This window comes from Rhipicephalus microplus, chromosome 4 (genome assembly GCF_043290135.1).
Source record: "Rhipicephalus microplus isolate Deutch F79 chromosome 4, USDA_Rmic, whole genome shotgun sequence".
In the NCBI taxonomy this organism is placed as follows: domain Eukaryota; kingdom Metazoa; phylum Arthropoda; class Arachnida; order Ixodida; family Ixodidae; genus Rhipicephalus; species Rhipicephalus microplus.
The window spans coordinates 78,712,439-78,730,895 of NC_134703.1; the positions used below are offsets into that span (position 1 = coordinate 78,712,439).

The window sequence follows — 18,457 nt, forward strand, 5'->3', positions numbered from 1 at the left end:
ATTTATTGAAAAGCAGATAGTTTAGCCGGCGCATGCAAATCACTGACTCGCTACTCTGCCTGGGGAAGGAGATCGCGGAATGAAAAACAGAGAGAGAGAGAGAGAGAGAGAGAGAGAAAAGTATAGGAAGTTAAAATAAAATAACAAAATAGTAAAACACCGACTGGGGTTTTTATCTCTTGGGTGGGGGCATGTGCTGACAGAGTGACTTATTACGTGGTTTCAAGGCACCACTGAAGTTTTCCAGGCTGGCCAATGCTCTCTAAATATCTGAATAGTAGTTTCACCACATACCTGTGTTGCACAAGGCAGGAAGGACGAATTTTGCTTTCGCCTAGCCATGTACAGTTTCTATGTAAAAATAAAACGAAGTTTTATGACATAATACGCTATTTAACTGAAAACAGCCTGTACAGCGCAATCAGTCACGTCAGCTAACCAACAAAAACGAAAAAAGAAGCAGGGTTCTCAATAACAACAACAACAAAAAAAGCTTCGTAGGTCAGAAGCGTACGGCAACAAACACAGACGACCGCCTCTCTTCTACAAATATGTTTTTAATTAGTATCGTACAGTATGAAGTGCTAACCATCTAGAACCCTGACATTGTTAAGAGTACGATAAAAAGCTGAAAAGTTTTGCGCCTTTCCTCATCCCAATGCACAACACCAGCCACATGGCAGCTTAACACATCAGCAGTAGCGTGTCATGTAAGTTCGTTTTTTGAAACACCGTCTGCTGTTGTTCCTGTTTGACTGACGCGAGCACGTCTATTTTCCCTCGTCTTGCTTACTCTCATCTTTATATTTGTGTTTCAATTTTTTTTTCAGCGTGGGTTAGCCGACCCGATACATTTTGCTTGGTAATCTTCCCTGCCTTCTGCCTTTCTTTCTCTCATTGCTTTTTTACGCGACCGCTAGGGGCGTCTCTCTAGCGCATGCAGTGACATGGAGTGTAGTGTCTGTTATGACTCCCCTACAGCAGGTGCCATCACTCTTTGTCACTTCAGTCCCACGGGATTCTGATGTGTTGTTTTGTTTTTATCATCCGCGCATGCTTCCGAAAGGACTGGTTTATAGAAGCATTTGGCTGGCACCTCTTTTATCTTTTTCGTTCTTTTCGAAACGACGCATGGGAGAGTTCAATGGCTGTTTGTGCTACACTGTTTCTTTTCACAGCAGTTTGTTCGTGGGTTCGAAAGAAGGAAAGAATCAAAGGAGAACAACTAAAAAAAGGAAAAGAACACAAAAATAAACGAGAGGAAATGAAGAGCGCAGCCAAGAGGAACTCTGGCAGATCCGACACCCGTATGGCGAGACTATACGAGCTAAATCAAGGTTCTTTTTCACGTTCATGAAATAGCTAAAGCAAACGTTACGCACACGAAACGCTAATGAACGAAAAAGTTCGCGTCAACGTATCAAGGCGGATATGCAAATTCGTGCAAATATTATTACATTTAAGCAATCGCGATGTGACGCTCTGGTTCCTTTCAATTCAATTTACTGTTCTCTTACTCATCGGCTCGTTCGCCTTCCGAATCCTTGGCGTCTTTTTGTGTTAGTACGGCCAGAATTAGCTCGTCTGTAAAGCTGTAATGTTCAATTGTGGTTGGTGCGACTTTTTGATGCCGTTTCGTTCACACACACTTCCTTCTGCGTACTACATATGGTGTTCCGGCCACGGTATTCTTCTCTTCTCGCTTTTTTTGTTTGCCGTTCTTACGCAGTGGCTCGTGTACGTTCAGCAGGATTGGCTAAGAATGGCTTTGTGTGGGGTGTTAAACAGTAGTGTATTTCTAGGTGGCGTAATTTGCGTAATCGCGTACATACCCCATGACGTAACTAATTCACTTACGTATGCCTTACTCACCATGGCATGGTGCTGTGTACTGGGGGTCGGATCATTCAATTCAACTCAACGTGGGAGGAAAAAGAAGGTGGCATTCCATCTAAGTAATTTTTTACGAATCCACAAGTGAGCTTGTCAGTTTCTTTCATCGCATGTCCAGTTCATATAAAGAAAGTGCTCAGATGATTGCAACAAACTAATGGCAATTAATAAGGTTTAACGTCCCAAGCCAACATACGATTATGAGAGACGCCGCAGTGAAGGGCTCAGGAAATTTGGACCCCCGGGGATTTTTTAACGTGCATCTAAATATAAGCACACGAGGTTAAGGCACTTTCGGAAATAAGGCTGCCGAGGCCGGGGTTCAATCGCACGACCTTTGTGGGAGCAGTCGAACAACTTAACCACTAGGTTACCGTGGCGGGCTTGCAGAAAACTCTAGCCTCTTTTATACGTTAAGAAACACATGGTGTGTAGAACAGTGTGTGGAGGATAAGTGTGCATCAAAAATAAGTGCACTATGAATTATGGCTCCCTTTTTGTTTTGCTTTGCGAATTCGAAGGCCTCGCTTTTTGCTTCACGAGTGAGTGAGACACTAATGACGTTTCTCCTAAAGCAAGTAGGATGGCATACATTTCCGTCACGTTTCATTTAGCAATGATTAAGTTTGACAGCCTACTTGTTAAATCAGCACGCAACTGTTTCCGATTAACTCATATATCAGGAGGCCACGTTGTGACGACGAAAATGCTGTAGGCCCGTGTGCTCAGATTTGGGTGCACGTTAAAGAACCCCAGGTGGTCGAAATTTCCGGAGCCCTCCACTACGGCGTCTCTCAAAATTATATGGGCGTTTTGGGACGTTAAGCGCCACATATCACTCAATAAACGTTGCGACAACTTCGACTGTACCTTTAAATTGGTGCAAAAAGGTCATATTTCTTTTTATAGATGTATTTAACAAGCTGACTACTTGGACTGGTGGGCAAAAAAAAAAAGCATTTCCTGTAGCATATAAAAATGCTTCGAACCCAGTTCTGCCAAATTATTTGTGGACGCAATTTTGTGCACAGAAACTATTTATGCACAGAGATTTTACTTTGTATTTAATAATATTATACAATTCATGGTATTTGTTAAGCACTTATGCTGAATATTTACAAGGAATAAGCGTTAAGTAAACTGCCAGGAAACTTACGCTTACAAGGATGACAAAATAATTAAAGGTCAGTTTCGTAACACTTTGTTCCCACTTTATTAGGTACCTGGCTTCGAATGTGCAGATAAAAAGCTTATAAACAACGATAGTTCGTTGTCTGCATCCGCGCACACTTGCAACAGGTACTACTGATCGGCTGTGCAAACATTCGGTGTAGTCCGGCTTTCTTACACATTAGAGAGCTCCGCAAACAGTCGGCGAAGGTCGGGACTCCAATACACCCTGAACGACAGATGTCAACACCGATTCCTGCAAGCATATACCGACACAATAAACGTCGAGAAAGAACAAAAGCAAACAAATGTGTCTGGCAGCCAGAACGCTCCCGTCAGCTCCTTCAAGTCGGCCTTCACTAAAGCGACACAGCCAGTTACAACCACTGGATAAATGAAAACACATTCCGCAAGATACTAACCACAAGAACCTAACCTAACCTAACCTAACCTAATATAACCTAACCTAACCTAACCTAGTCCACTTTATACACAACACTGGCCTAACGGCGCACATTTAACAAACATACTAACAGAAATATTATGCCTTAAAGGCAAGTTTGTAGCAATTAAAAAAAAGGATAGGAACGCGTGGCTGGGAATGTACACATCCCACCATCTCCACCCAAGCAATAAACAAAAGCTGCCGAATATGCACTGGAGCGCTCAAAAGCCTGCACGGAGTTCTCGTGACGTATACGAGAACCTACATACAAGAGGGAAAATGTGAACTCCATATACACCACCGATAGAGAAGTAGCAACAAAAGAAAACGGTCAACACGAGTCGACCTTTGGACCATTGATCGTGTTGGGAGGAGGAGCTCGAGAGGAACCGAGAGCCGACCGCCTCTGTCTCTCCGGCAGCGGCCGACGTGCCCTGCGCGAAAATCACCTGAGCGATCAGTTACGTCCCAGCAGGGGCATTCATTACTCGATAGCGTGAGCTGCGCATCGCACACGCTCAATACCTATATGATGACGCGCCCAGTCGACCACGTCGTGCTTTCGAAGCAGCGACCAGTATTTTAGACTGTACATACACACATGCGTGAGAAATTCAGATAGTTAACCGCACTCGAGTGAGCGCGGCTCGGTTGCGAGACCTCGAAACGTGTGAGAGAAGCTGCGGCGTGTCCATAATAGCTCGACCGACAGTGAGCGAGCTTTCGCACGTTCACGTTGTACACTCTCCGCAGCGACAACGCGGCCAATAAACAGATGAGGCTGACAACGTCGATGGCGGCAGCGTGTTGGATGGCGTTAATGTTGGCGCGCCGGCCTTGGGACAGTGAGAGAGACCGGGTCGCACAATTTTCGTGGGATGAATATGAAACCGCGTTAATGAAGCACCCAGCGTTGCCAGCCTCGCGCGTCCTGTTCAGTGAGCGGAGGGGTGCGGAAGAATGACGCTATACGGCCGTACAAATGAAGTGTGCTTATCTGTCACCCGCATAGGCCCGTCTATAAGCTACATGGCGATAGGGTTGCATGATGACGTTTCCAGGTTAAATGACATCGCATTCCTTTATTTCAGCATTCGTCTTTTAACATACTGATTCTGGAAGAGGAGCGAAATGCCACTTTTTTCGCGGCTCGACAAAGGCCGCTGTCGCTGCAGTGCTTCTCATCAGACAGCTAGTAAGCTCTTTTTTTTACACACACACACACACACACACACACACACACACACACACACACACACACACACACACACACACACACACACACACACACACACACACACACACACACACACACACACACACACACACACACACACACACACACACACACACACACACACACACACACACACACACACACACACACACACACACACACACACACACACACACACACACACACACACACACACACACACACACACACACACACACACACACAACATAACAGGCGTGCACCACTACACAAATTTTATTTAAAAAGAAAAACTGTTCTAAACACGCACTATTATGGGTTTTAAAAGCACACATTGTAAGCAGTACACACTATGAGCATAAAATCTATTGATGTAAACTAATAGACAATTATGCCAAGTAAATCATAGGGGATGGTATTTGAAATGATTGTGTTGTAAATGTGAAGAAAGAAAAGTAGGCGAAAAGATAACTCTCCGCTGGAAGGTAGCGAACCTGCGACCTTTGATTACAGAGTCCTATGCTCCACCAACTGAGCTACGGCGGCGGATATTTATTATACGACACCGAACAAGGTCTTGTGGGATTCATTATAGGTTCATTCAGGCCTCCTAATAGTTCGCAATACTGTCCGTGTCAGAAATGTCAATTCAGACAGCTCTATATTGTATTTATAGCACTGCATATTATTTTAATGCAAATATCTATGCAATACAAAGTGTTATGCAAATATCGGAGTTTGACCTATTCGCGATAGCTGTGACCGCGCGTCAATCCACACCGAAAGGTTTGCCCTATTGAAGTCGATCATAATACTGTGTTGGTGTTTTAAATGTGTATGGGTTTTAGCTTGTTGGTACGGCTTCATTTTCGCGAAACAACGCGAAAATGAGGAAACAGAAACGCGCAAGAAACAGCGTTGAACTGCCAACAAATGCATTTTATTGTGCAAGCACGATAGTTGATTGATTGATTGATTTGCGGAGTTTAACGTCCCAAAAACACCATATGATTATGAGAGACGTCGTAGTGGAGGGCTCTCGAATTTTCTACCACTTGGGGTTCTTTAACGTACATCCAGAAAGCCCGATAGTTCAGCGCTATTTCCCGTGTGTTTCTTTCCGTCTCCTCGTTTCTGCGCTCTGTCGCAAATATGTTGGTGTTTCTTCGCTTTCTTAGCACAAATTGCTCATATCCACTAAAAAGTAGTGGTCATGGTTTGGACGGACAATGATAAGATCAAATTTTACATTAGAGTTCTAAAAATCTGATAAAATCCAACGTAGCAGGTGTCAAAAAATTAATTTCAACTTTTTTATAACGAAGCGTACGAAAAACAATCACAATATAGGAGGTCAGTTCATCTGAACGGTTCATTTGGTTCAGCAACTGCAATTTTTTCACACGAACATTTACATGCATGTATTCCGATGTCGTAACGCCAAATGAAAGAAGAGCAGTAGTTCAATTCATGTAATTCATAGGTTTTCAATGCAGAAAAATAGTGACATGATTACAAAAAAAAAAACACTGTTGATCCCTGCGTCATAGGAATCACTATAACTCCCATGCGCAGGGTAGCAAACCGGCTGCCTATAGGCTGGTTAACCTCCCTGCCGTTTTTTCCCTCCTATTTTCTTTGCACAATGTCTATTCGTTTCTGGCTGCTACGGCACCATTAAACGTGGATACACCAACGTTGAGAACAAGTCTGGAAAACTGCAAATACCGACGGGTACGTTGTTCTCGAAGCTTCAGGACGTAAGTATAAAGCAAATAAAGGCGTAGGTTGCCAACTTACGTCCACACAGCACATAATGAAGACGTGATAAGTTCGAGATGGAAGGAAACTGTACCCACAGGTGCCACGATGTTGACATTTCGGGAGCTGCTGTCTCAGAAAATTACATACGCAAACAAATGTGAGAAAAACATTTCAATGGTTGACTGTTCATGTTAGTGTCGTACTACGATTACATTTTTTTGTTTTGGAGAACCAAACAACGCGTTTGTTGGTTGCACACTGACACACTATGTTATTGACGCCATGTTGAGTTTAAAAAAATTGGTGTGCTGAAAAGATGGTGCTTTTAAAGATATGCAAATAAAAAAAAGTATTCTTTAAAAGTTAACAATAGCTGTAGTTACACCTACGACTTCTCCCAACCTAAGTCTCATAATAAATGAAGCAACACTTTTTTCCAGCAAGGCAAACGATAAAATTATCGATAAAGAGGTACTATTTCTTGGAATGGCAGCAGTCATGTGCTTTGGTTTTGTAGCTTCCGTAGTGCTGTCAAGAAACGTTGTCGCCGAGTATATGATTAAAGGGTATTGACACAACATATCGTGGGTAAGATAGCCTGTGGGATCGATTGGCGTGACCATACGTACATTATCAGCAAAATATCAACAGCGCATATGGCTTGAAAGGTAAATTATATGAACTTTTAAGATGGCGTGCGTGATTGAGCGGTATACACTACACCCAACACCCTCTAGACTAGTCTAGAGGGTGTTGCTACACCTCGCAGCATTGACACCCTCTAATGCCACTCGATGCTGACTCTTCCGCTTCCCACTCGTCACCCCGATGACATGATTCAACAAGTCGGGATAACGTCACAGCTGCCATTGCTCTTTTGCCGCGTTCGTGCCAGCAGACTATACTACTTCTCGGTGACTGCTCGCGAGTCCTTGGCCAAGGCACGCGTGCTCAATGTTTTGTGGCTTGCGACACTACCTTCCCGTTTCCTGCCCCGAAGAACTTCTTGATGCGGACCTTGCCAAAGTGCGCCGCAGTTCTGTATGCTGACGTGGCCGAACATTGCACACGCTGGGTTGTGACAGTCGCATCCGCCGGCTTGTCATTTCTGGAGTTTGGTCAAACCGAAACTGAGACGTGGTCGGTAATAAGAAGCCTATAATTATTTGTCGCACACTGCAGCAAAGAATGTTTTGTGTTGTGACAAACAAATCCTCGTCAACATATTGCAGCAAAAAAGAGAAAAAAAAACGCGTGACCAGAACTTTCGTGCCAGTATCTTTAAAAAAAAAGTGATCTAACGCTTCAAGCTTCTCTAGCAGAACGTATTGTACGGCTAATTCTGAAATGAAAGAACTCTCGTTCTTTCATTTCTTTTTGGCTAAGATATTGAAGCGGGTCACACAGCGAAGAAGCAATGTAGAATAAAAAATATGAAAATGCGCAAAACTGACCGTGTAAGCACGTTCACAATTTAAAAACTTGCTCTGCCAAAAGCAGTACAACAAAGCACAATTATTTTTATATTTCCAAACGAAAGAACTGCGACGAAGCCGTTTCTTAATGCGCTTTGTACACGAAAGAACGCCGTGACATTGGTCAATCAGGATTTTCTTGTGTGTTTCACGACGAAAAAGAAACGAGGGCCCAGTGCTTGCTTAGTCAAAAGCAAGAGCACGTTTATTTATGCAGAAACGTTCGTTCGCCCATGCAGCAAACTGATCGTGGAAGAAATAAGGAGCAATGAGAAAAAAAAAGGGGGGGGGGGGGGAGAAATTGTTCCTATGACCTCTAGCCGGTCAAAATGTATCATGATACGGGGCATACATGGATCACCTCCCTCAAAACTGTGGCCATTCGGTGACTGTAGAAAACGTTTCTTTCGAACACCCGAAAGAATGAAACAAAAGAAAAGAAGGGAGAAAAGAAAGCAAGAAGCAAACAAACAAAGGGTGCGCCAAATCGAAGACGCAGACCAGTGCACGCTTTCGCGATATTTGATACTTCGTGAGATCGATAAGTTCGTGAACTTATTTCTGTCTACTTTTCGTCGCTTTTGTATTGCTTTCAGTACGCACAGCTTTTCTTTCACGCACCGCCTACCCTTATACCATATTTTTTTACTGTCTCATTGGATGAGATTTCCAGATCCAGCACCGCCTCAACGCATGCTTCGGGAGCCCGTCTACAGCCAGCGCCTGCATTGGCATTCTGCACGGTCATTTAATTATGCATCCGTCCGACCTAATCTGCCCAGCTTTGTTCACTAATAACGAGCCGTAATGACTGGACGAACGAGATTTATACGCTGCGAAGCCGTAAGCCACGCAGGGATTGCTGAAGTGGGGAAGAAAATAAGTAAAACGACACATCACAGTGGCGTTGAGGTGTCACACGCGCTTTCGAGGCTATGTCAAGAGCATGGATCTATTCTTGTCGTCTCCTGGAACTTATTGGATGCACGGTTATCCGTCCTGCTTGCTCAGAAGGCCTGCGACCACCAACGACCTACTTCTACCGGCTGCGCACACAAATTAGGAAATGGCTTAGCCGACCCGAAAGGCACGTAATCCAGCAAGCGTGCGCTCAATTGCGTGATCTTAACGGAGGTGCACTGCACCCTGTTCCGTTTCTCTCACTTTCTCTCTGTCGCCTGCTTCGAGGCAAAACGCGTCTGCGTCTCTCGTGTTCAGTTGCCATGCGGGTCATTGAACCTTTCCTTACGCTCCCCCCCCCCCCCCCCCCGCCTCGAAAATGCAGCGATCACGCCTGGAATCCATCGCTTGTGGCTTCAAAGCTGGGATTAATTAGTATGCCGATCACCCGGGAGGCGATTGGCGAGAAAAGACCAGATAATGACATTATTTCTACCTATCTACTTTTTCGCTTCACACATACAAAGAGGAAAAAAAAGGAAGTGTGTGAGCTGTGCGTATTCGTGCGTCTGAGTGGGAATGGGAAACCTCTGGCTTTTCTGAATAATTGAGAGGAACCCTTAGACTAGAAGGACTTTGCGCTCACTCGTTAATTACTGGCATACAAAGCAGGCTCGGTATGATTGTGACACTAAGACTTTATCTATAGGATGCAGCTCATTTCTAGGTTACTTCTAGGTCACCGCTAGGCTATATCCAGGTGATGCTAGGTTATTTATACGTTCGATCTCAGCGCATAGAGGCTCAAGTTAAACCACAGACAGTCCCAAACGTGATATGGTTGTCCAAAGCCCAGGGACAGAACCTCGAGCTGATACCAAGCGTTCGCACATTCTGTATATCTACAGTTACGTCGTCGTTGGTGTAGGACTTTCATCACTTCGGGATCTTCTTGCAGCCGCCGTCGCCTTTCCCTCTCATTAGTATATTACCTCGTTGGACGTACTCGGGGTCTTGGGCAGGACGAAGCCTCTTTGCAGCCATTTGGTAGGCTAGTTGTTGACTTCGTCCTCTTAGATGCAAAGCAACTCATGGTCGAGCTCAATCTGGTGTGAGTAGCCACCTTTACTGCGCATGCGCAGCAGCTGAACCAAGCGCTGCCAGAACGTGCTCACGCGCTAGCGCATTCGGGTCTGTGTAAGAGGCTGGGTAAGACGCTGCGGACGTGATCGCGTCGGGGAACGAGATTCTGTAGACGTGTGATGGACCAACGCGTTGTATCCTAGTCAGAACGCGCTAGAACACGCCAGCGCGTTCGGGATTGCTTCAGGTGGCTACACAAGAGGCTGTGGCCTATTTTCCTTACACTTTCTCAGCATTCACGTGATGGGGAAGGGGGGGGGGGCGAGATTCTGCAGACGAGTGATGAACCCACGTGCTCCCGCGTGGCATGGTGATGAAGCCACCGCGGTGGCGCGCTTCTACAAGAGTTCGGGAGGAGTAACAGCAACAGAAACTACTGTGAATTCACGGTGTGCTACACTTCCAAGGACATTCCAAGGACTTCCAATTGCATTATTGCTTACAACGAAAAAAAAAAGGGGGGGGGGGCGGGAGTGAAGTAGTGAAGACAGTATGTTAAAAAAAGAAAGAAACCAAAGATTTAGATAGTGAGAAAAAAGAATCAACAAGAAAGTAGACACTAATAGCTATAACTTGATTTTGGGAGCCGACCAGACAGCTGGTTTTGCCAAACACAATTAAATTGGTATGTCACGGATTTAGCCAGATTTGAAAAATTACTTTTCGACGCGTTTTTTTGAGTACCTGTTAACGTGGGCTTTATTTTGAAAAACGTTTAGAATCTTGAATAAAGTTACACACCGCATCGAATGCATCTCTATGGCAATTTCCCAAACAGAGGCACCAAAACTTAGAACATTTTCTGTGGTTAAATTTAAACCTAGCTTCGCAAATGGAATATCTAAAAGTCGTTTCCTAATTAATGCATAGTTACAACATGAGCCAAAATTATGTTCAATAGTTTCTGATTCTTCGCAAAACGGACAAAGGGGGAAAGTGTCAGAGCAGCTCTGTGTAAATAAAAATTTAATGGGGGGACACGGCACCGGAATACCGAGATTATAGAACGACGACTTCGTCGTCTTCTTCTTGTTCCTTTGTCATCTTTCTGTTCTCGTGCTGTAACAACTACGTAGCTTAAACAGCCACGCCGTTAAAGATCTGGAAGTGATTCAGATTTTTGACTTAGGTGTCTCCCAGTGTTACTCCGACGTCGGTGTTCTTGTAACCTGGTTTATTTCTTAATACACAACGTAAGTTGAATAGCGCACACTCAAACAAGAAAATAGTGAGGAATGCGACAGGAACGTAGCCAGGGAAGGAGAGGGAGGGGCGAGTTGGGTGGGTTTACTCCTTTTCACGTATTTTTTTTTCAATTTTGCCAGCGCATATTACAGGCAGTCATAAGAACGTTCACACAAGCATACATAAAATATGGCTGGAGCCTGCCTCCCCCCCCCCCCCCCCGACCACCTGAAAATATTTCTGAGTACGCCTCTGCAAGACATTCTTGAGTTAACGTCGTCATTCGCTAGCAGCCGAAGTGTATCTCAGGGGCCACGTATAAACAAGCATGTAGTTCAAATTTTCTCCACCAGGTGCTGCAATGTTCTCAACATTGACAAGAAAGGAATCTGCCATTTATGTGAATCCATTCCAGTCAATTTTCAATTGTCTTTGTGGGTGGTTGGTCGAAAATGGTCGAAAGCTTCGTCTAGGGAGTGGTAGAAGTGTGTGGAATACTTCAATATGACGCGCCTCACAATCTTATTGTGGTTTGCGAAGTAAAATGTCAGGTAGTATTATTACCTTACCGGTGTAGCAGGGGTGTGTGAGTGAACGGGAGTCAACTTTTTATTTTTTTTATTTACAAATACTGCTGGCCAGAGGCCAAAGCAGGAGAGGCAAGATAATACAGTTGTCATACACATTTCAAAACAACATCAACAAATAAAGTGGAAAGCGTGACATATTTATACAAAAGCAACAAAAGGAAAGAGTGGAGAGGGAAAAGAGGAAATAGTTGGAATATTTAGAAAAACAACTTCAGATTTCAGCGTAAATAAGATCGGGAGAGTGTAAACTGCTTGCAGGCAAACCGTTCCACTCTTCAATGATACGAGGTAAGAAGGAAACAAGTTAGTACGAGAAAAATATGGTGTTAAAGAAAGTGCGTGTGAATGCCGAGTGTGGCGTGTTCTTAGTGGTGTAAATGCATCTGTAAATGCATCTGTAATAACTTCCATACAAACAGAGCGGAGCAGACAGAAAGGCAACAAAAAGTGGTATTGTTAGTCATTCACATAAAAACAGCCATGGTATAAAGAACAGTTGAACATCTGCCCATTCGCAGTCAAAACTCGACGCAAACGAAGAGGCAACAGCGAATCAGAACAGGAACCGGCCGACAGCAGGGACCCACGGCTGGCGACAGAAATTTCGCCGTCCCGTAGAGCCGGGTAGCAGCGGTCACCGATGAGGGGTCTGGGTCTCAACTATAATGAAACGTGCGCCAGGTAAAGGTTTTGCGTAGCGCAGGGTGAAGGTTAGAAGCCCGACACTAGCAAAATAGGAAGAAGTAACGTGGGAGAAAGAAAAGTACTACGTGACAAACGAGCTCAAAAGGAATAAAAAAAAAGATTAAGAAAGTGGGAAAACAAACATGAAAAAGGAGAATCACTAAACTGGGCAGGTGGGCGTGGTGGCAGGTTTTTTTTGTGCACACGCCGCAGGGTTGGCGAGAGGAAAGTGGAAACACGGGAAAGGCGCAGCTATGGTCGACACGCTTCAGCGAAAAAAAAAAAAAGAATTAAAATAAGGACAAAGGGGAACAGGCGTGAGGTCAAATCTAGCGGCGACGTGCTCGCCATGGAAGAGCGAAAACAGGCCGCGGTCACAACTTCGCGGCTTCTGGGGCTCTGTGTCAGAACCAACCGGAGCGGAAGGGCTTTCAATTTCACATGACGTGGAGGAAACGTTGACGAAGGGTTGGAATGTACCAAACCGCAGCACCGTATTTACTCCTGTAACTTCTACAGGAGTAAATAGAAGTAAAATTTACTCCTGTAATAATTTACTCCTGCAACTTCTACAGGAGTTCTACAGGAGTAAAATTCTACAGGAGTAAAAGTAGAGAAAAAAAAAGAGAGGAAGAGGGATGGAGGCAATGATAGAACACACTCACAACAACCCAGTTTGAACTCAAATACGAACAATATGAACACGCGAAATACGCGAAGCTATGTTCAATTATTGCATTATAAGTCAACTCAAATATGCAAACAAATGTGCATTTGACAAACCACCTGCTATTGAAAATGGACATTCTTGGTAGCATTCGGAGGAGGCTCAGTTAAACGTCTACAAAGAAAAAGCAACCAGTAATGTTGGGTTAATGTTCCAATAAGAGATCAGCAATAGGACTGATGACGGGCGAGTTAGAACTGATTCATCGTTGGGCAGCGCACTAACTAAAAAAAAAGCACGAAAGAGGAGAACAGAACCACCGCTTGTCCTGCTCCTTTTGTGTGTGTGTGTGCGTGTGCGTGCGTGTGCGTGCGTGTGCGTGCGTGCGTGCGTGCGTGTGCGTGTGCGTGTGCGTGCGTGCGCGTGTGCGTGTGCGTGTGTGCGTGCGTGTGCGTGCGTGTGCATGCGTGCGTGCGTGTGCGTGTGCGCGCGCGCGCGCGCGCGCGTGTGTGTGTGTGTGTGTGTGTGTGTGTGTGTGTGTGTGTGTGTGTGTGTGTGTGTCACATTCTTCCTTACCCAACGATTAAGGAGAGATCAACGACTAGATATACTGCGTAGTGTTTGCAGCGCAGTACGCAGCTTTCGAAGGCAGCGTCGAGCAGGTATAGACGAGCACGCCTTCAAAAAGTCAAGAAATAAGCACGCGTCTTATATAAGTAAATACGATAGAAACGCTTCATATGTATACTTATATATGAATACAAACGAAGTGGCTTATTTTCAGTAGTAGCGGCGTGACTGCTGGACCTTTGCCTCAAAGGTTAACTTTAAAGCTCTTTCTGATGAAGAGCGCTTGCTGCTGTTTACGTAGGGAGCGGGCTTCCCGTTGTCTAATAATATGCAACAACGTAGCTTCTTTCAATTTAAAACAACAAACAAAAGAAACTTAGTTTTCTTTATGAAAGTGTCCGTGCGCGCTTAAGGCAAACACTCGTCCCTCTCCACTGCAACCGCTTAGGTAAACACTTCTTTTGACACCAGAGATGAAGCAGGGAAAAAATATTAACCCGTGAATATATATAGCAACTTGCTGGAGTGAAAAAAAAACAATAAGACACAGGAGCGCTCGGGTGTAGTCTTCTAGTTATTTAGTTTTATACATTTCATAGAAGCATACGTACTGTAAGACTAAAGACGTAATACAATAAAGGCTGATGAGTTTGTTCTTAGACTTTAAGAACGACAGACTCTCCTGGCACCGCTAAATTGAGTCTCTATTTTATTTTTGTACATGTGCACTACATTTCCAGTAGTGGTCCTGCCAGTCTCGGATTTTGAGAAATTTTCGGAACAAGAAAAAAAGCTTTTTTTTTTTGTAGCAAGTCTGTAGCTGAAGAAAATCTGTTTGAAAGCATTTTCAAAGCGGAAAAAAAAAATTGTTTTAGAGTAGGTATTCAGTAGACAAGATCGAGTTTGGCATCACTTGGAGTAGTACGGCAGTATGTCTAGAATTTTTTCATGCCTATTTTTTTTTTATAAACGCAGAGCCACGAAATGTTTGCATTAACGTAAACAACACACGACCAAAAGCAATAGACGAGCCAGTAGGCCGTGTACACAACACAATGTCACAAAACAATGTAGACAAAACATGCAGGCACCACCGCAACACACAAGATGTGCATTGTTGTGAAGAGTTCGTGAGAAGACGTGCACAACACGTACCGTTTCTGCGGGTGACAGGTGTCCAAACTTTCGAAACTTCACTCCCTCAAGTCAGAAAAGGGGTGACCATATCTACACAAACCCTCTCTTTCTGCCTGTCATAATATTAGCTTGGGTTTGCCGCTAGCACGGATTTTCAAATTTGAATGGGGAGAGGTCGCGGGATCAAATCCCGGCTGTGGCGGCTGCATTTCCGATGGAGGCGGAAACGTTGTAGGCCCGTGTACTCAGATTTGTGTGCACGTTCAAGAACCCCAGGTGGTCGAAATTTCCGGAGCCCTCCACTATGGCGTCTCTCATAATCATATGGTGGTTTTGGGACGTTAAACCCCACATATCCATATCCAATAGGGAAAACGTTTGTTCATGTTGCTTGTTCATCGTTCTTCATAAAACAGAGCGCACATAAGAACACGGAACACAAATAGACCAGGACAAGTGCTCTGGGTTCCACTGAAGGGGTTATTACGCTCCTATAAATTGCTGAAAACCACTTTACTTCCAATTAATTTACGCAGTTTACTGTTTAGACCAACGTTACTTGTTTAGACCAGCAGTCGGTAACTTGCGGTCGAGCACTTCTATGCTGGCCCTGGCAGAACGTCAAAACATCCCACCCCTACCTCCTCCTCGTCACTTCCTATGTCGACTGCAATGAAGCTCTTCCGGAATAAAACTACCAAAATTTTATTCCTGTTTTGTACAATGTTGTCTATTCCCAAATTTTTTTTCTCCTCACTTGCTAAACCCTCTGCCCTAACCCTCCACCAACCTTTGCCGTGCCCCCCCCCCCCCCCACCTCCCCACCGACGTGCCGGCGTCATGCAAATGGGCCCTCCAGCTGAAAAGGTTGCCGACTCCTGATTTAGACATGCAATTATACATCGCACTTTCTATTTAACAATGGAAGCCACTGCAAGACGCATCTGAACTTCCGTATTGTGCGGAGAGGGAAACATTTTCGAAGCAGTAGCGCTCCAGATTCTATATTGCTTAGAATAGCTAGAATAGCACGTTTAGTGGACAGCGGTGGCCACGCTGAGCACACTCTCAAGCGCAGTTTGTAACAAGTTAATGGGTGGAAACCAGTTAGAAATCTTTGCAAAATGGAAGCAATTGTATGAGCTTTTTATTTTGCGATTGACGTCAATATCTCATATTAAAACGGTGTTTTATAACAAACACATGACGCAGTATTTGTTGGTGACTGCAGCACGTCGACGTATATGTGACTCAGCTTCTATGCGCCCCTGATTTTTTTCTGCATCATGTTGGTTTCGCAATAAAAAAATCGTGAAAAGCGTTTCGACGCACGCGAGTGGCAGCTTTACAAGGGCTCGTGCCTTTATGCTTCATTTGCATTACGATGGGCATGTCGAAGAACCTCGCGAACCGTGATTTGCATAAGACACCTAATCTCACACAACACCACGTTATTTGAGGTCCCAAATTTCTTCATGGTTGCGGCACGTAAAGCCTCAGAAATCGTTACTATGCGCGAAAACGCAGTCTACAGCACGCGGTTATTAAAACGGTAAAGCTAGCCGCATTGCCCGAGTGCACGGCTTTAGGATAACCACAACGGCTCGGCGAAAACAAAAATCACTTGTCTACGTGCGATAGAAAGTTGCTTAATGAGAGCGATGAGCTTGCGAACTGTACCAAACAGCGAACCTTTAATGACGGAGGTAGCACACAAAAATAAATTGAATAGGCCAAATAAAATGAGAAAAAGCGCATGGGTGGAACGACGGGGAGTGCATGCCTCGTGAGCATGAAAAATTCGCGTGCATTTGGTGCCAAATCAAAAATATTTATCGCCGGAAACACTCCACTGACGTTCGACCAGGCAGAGTGAGAACCTTGGTGCAGTTGACGCAAGATTAATGGTCACAGTGAGGTGCAGGGTAATTTGTTTGAAGCAAAATAAGGCAAAGGGCGCATTTTGGACAACCACTGCATGATTGCCGACAGTTCCACATGGTGTGAATTTTCCGTAAGCTTAGCTACTTCGTGCTTGTGAAAATGCGTCATTCCGCTTCAAGGACGTATGAAAGGACGTTATTCGAGGACGTTATTCAAGGACGTTATTCAAAGACGTTTTTGCTCACAGAAAACTCAACAGTTGACGCGTTTATGCAGAGGTACAGCAGGAAGTTCATTTTAACGTGATAGCGTTAGAGAGCTTATTTCACGAAAATTGTTGCATCAGCGTCGGTGTCAGTGGTTATGAGCAAAAACTCATCATCTAGTTCATAATAGGAAAATCGGGAAAGATACAAATAAAACAATGAAAATGTTCACCTCGACGTAAAAACTGAACTCAGGTCGTCCGCGTGGTAAGCAGGTGTTCTACCACAGTGCCACATAATTGCTTGAAACTGCTTTGAAAAAAAAAAACACAGTACGAATGTAACGGAGTGGAAGTAGTCTCTTTAACGCATTATATATTGCGTGGCAAAATCATTGCATCGAACCAGGAGTCGAAACAAGTGAACTGCGCAACGAGTCAATTGTTTAAGCTGCCCACCCATTACAAAGTGCGCAGCTGAGCAAATGCACGTGAAACCTCACGGACCAGCGGTGGGTACTTCACCATTAATAACAAAAAAGTACGGCGTAGTGGGCGCTTAGCCATTGTACATCCCGCAGGCATTATAGGTTATATTTTGAAGTGGCCAATATTACGCTATTTTTCTTTCGGTATGGTCAATTGAAGGCAATGAGTACGCAGCCCGTATGCTATCGTGTTCTACTCTCGTAGACGGAGGCTGAAGCGTCCTTCCAGTTTTTCTGGTCTACATCACAGGTCGGCATTGTGGTTGTACGCTTGTTTGTTGCAAGGAAACGTATAAGACCTAACGGCACGTTACGTAACGGCGCATGAGTCTTTTGCAACACTACTGCGCTCAGATTGATGTTCTCGGAGATTGACTCCGATAAACGAGAGTTAAATTCACGTGAGGAGGGAACGGTTTTCGCAAACCGCTTTCGGGCGTCGAAAGCTTACTTCTGCGAAGTGTGGCAGCTTGGGCTAGTTGGTATGGCATTACGATAGTTATAGCGCGAAACCAAAACGTCGACACAGAGACAAGAAGGACAAGGCCTTTCGTGTCCTTCTTGTCTCTGTGTAGTCGTTTTGTTTTCGCGCTTTAACTATCGTCTTACTTCTGCGTATGTATAACGTGAGCAGTCGTCTTTGTACGAAAGCCATGAACGAGTCGGTATGAGCTGGACGAAGCCCGTTAGAAGGGTATATATATATATATATATATATATATATATATATATATATATATATATATATATATATATATATATATATATATATATATATATATATATATATATATATATATATATATATATATATATATATATATATATATATATATTGTAGTGAAGAAGAAGAGCTTCAGCGGCATTTCTCGGCGCATCAGGGGCATCGCCATCAGCATAAGCTCGTGCTTGCTGCGCTTGGCCGGACGCTGCTGACTGCTTCGCTTTCTGCGTTCTGCGCTGCAAATAAACCCCGTTACAAGTGGTGGAGGTGCTGGGTTTCGATCACCCTGGAGCTTCGGAATCGCACTTTACCATCCA

At 44.3% G+C, this 18,457-nt stretch overlaps 1 protein-coding gene across 1 annotated transcript in view; it reads left to right on the forward strand.

Annotated features, from left to right (window-relative positions):
- igl (IQ calmodulin-binding domain containing protein igloo) overlaps positions 1 to 18,457 on the forward strand; it is a 241,135-nt gene that overhangs the window by 35,045 nt on the left and 187,633 nt on the right. The window lies entirely within an intron of this gene.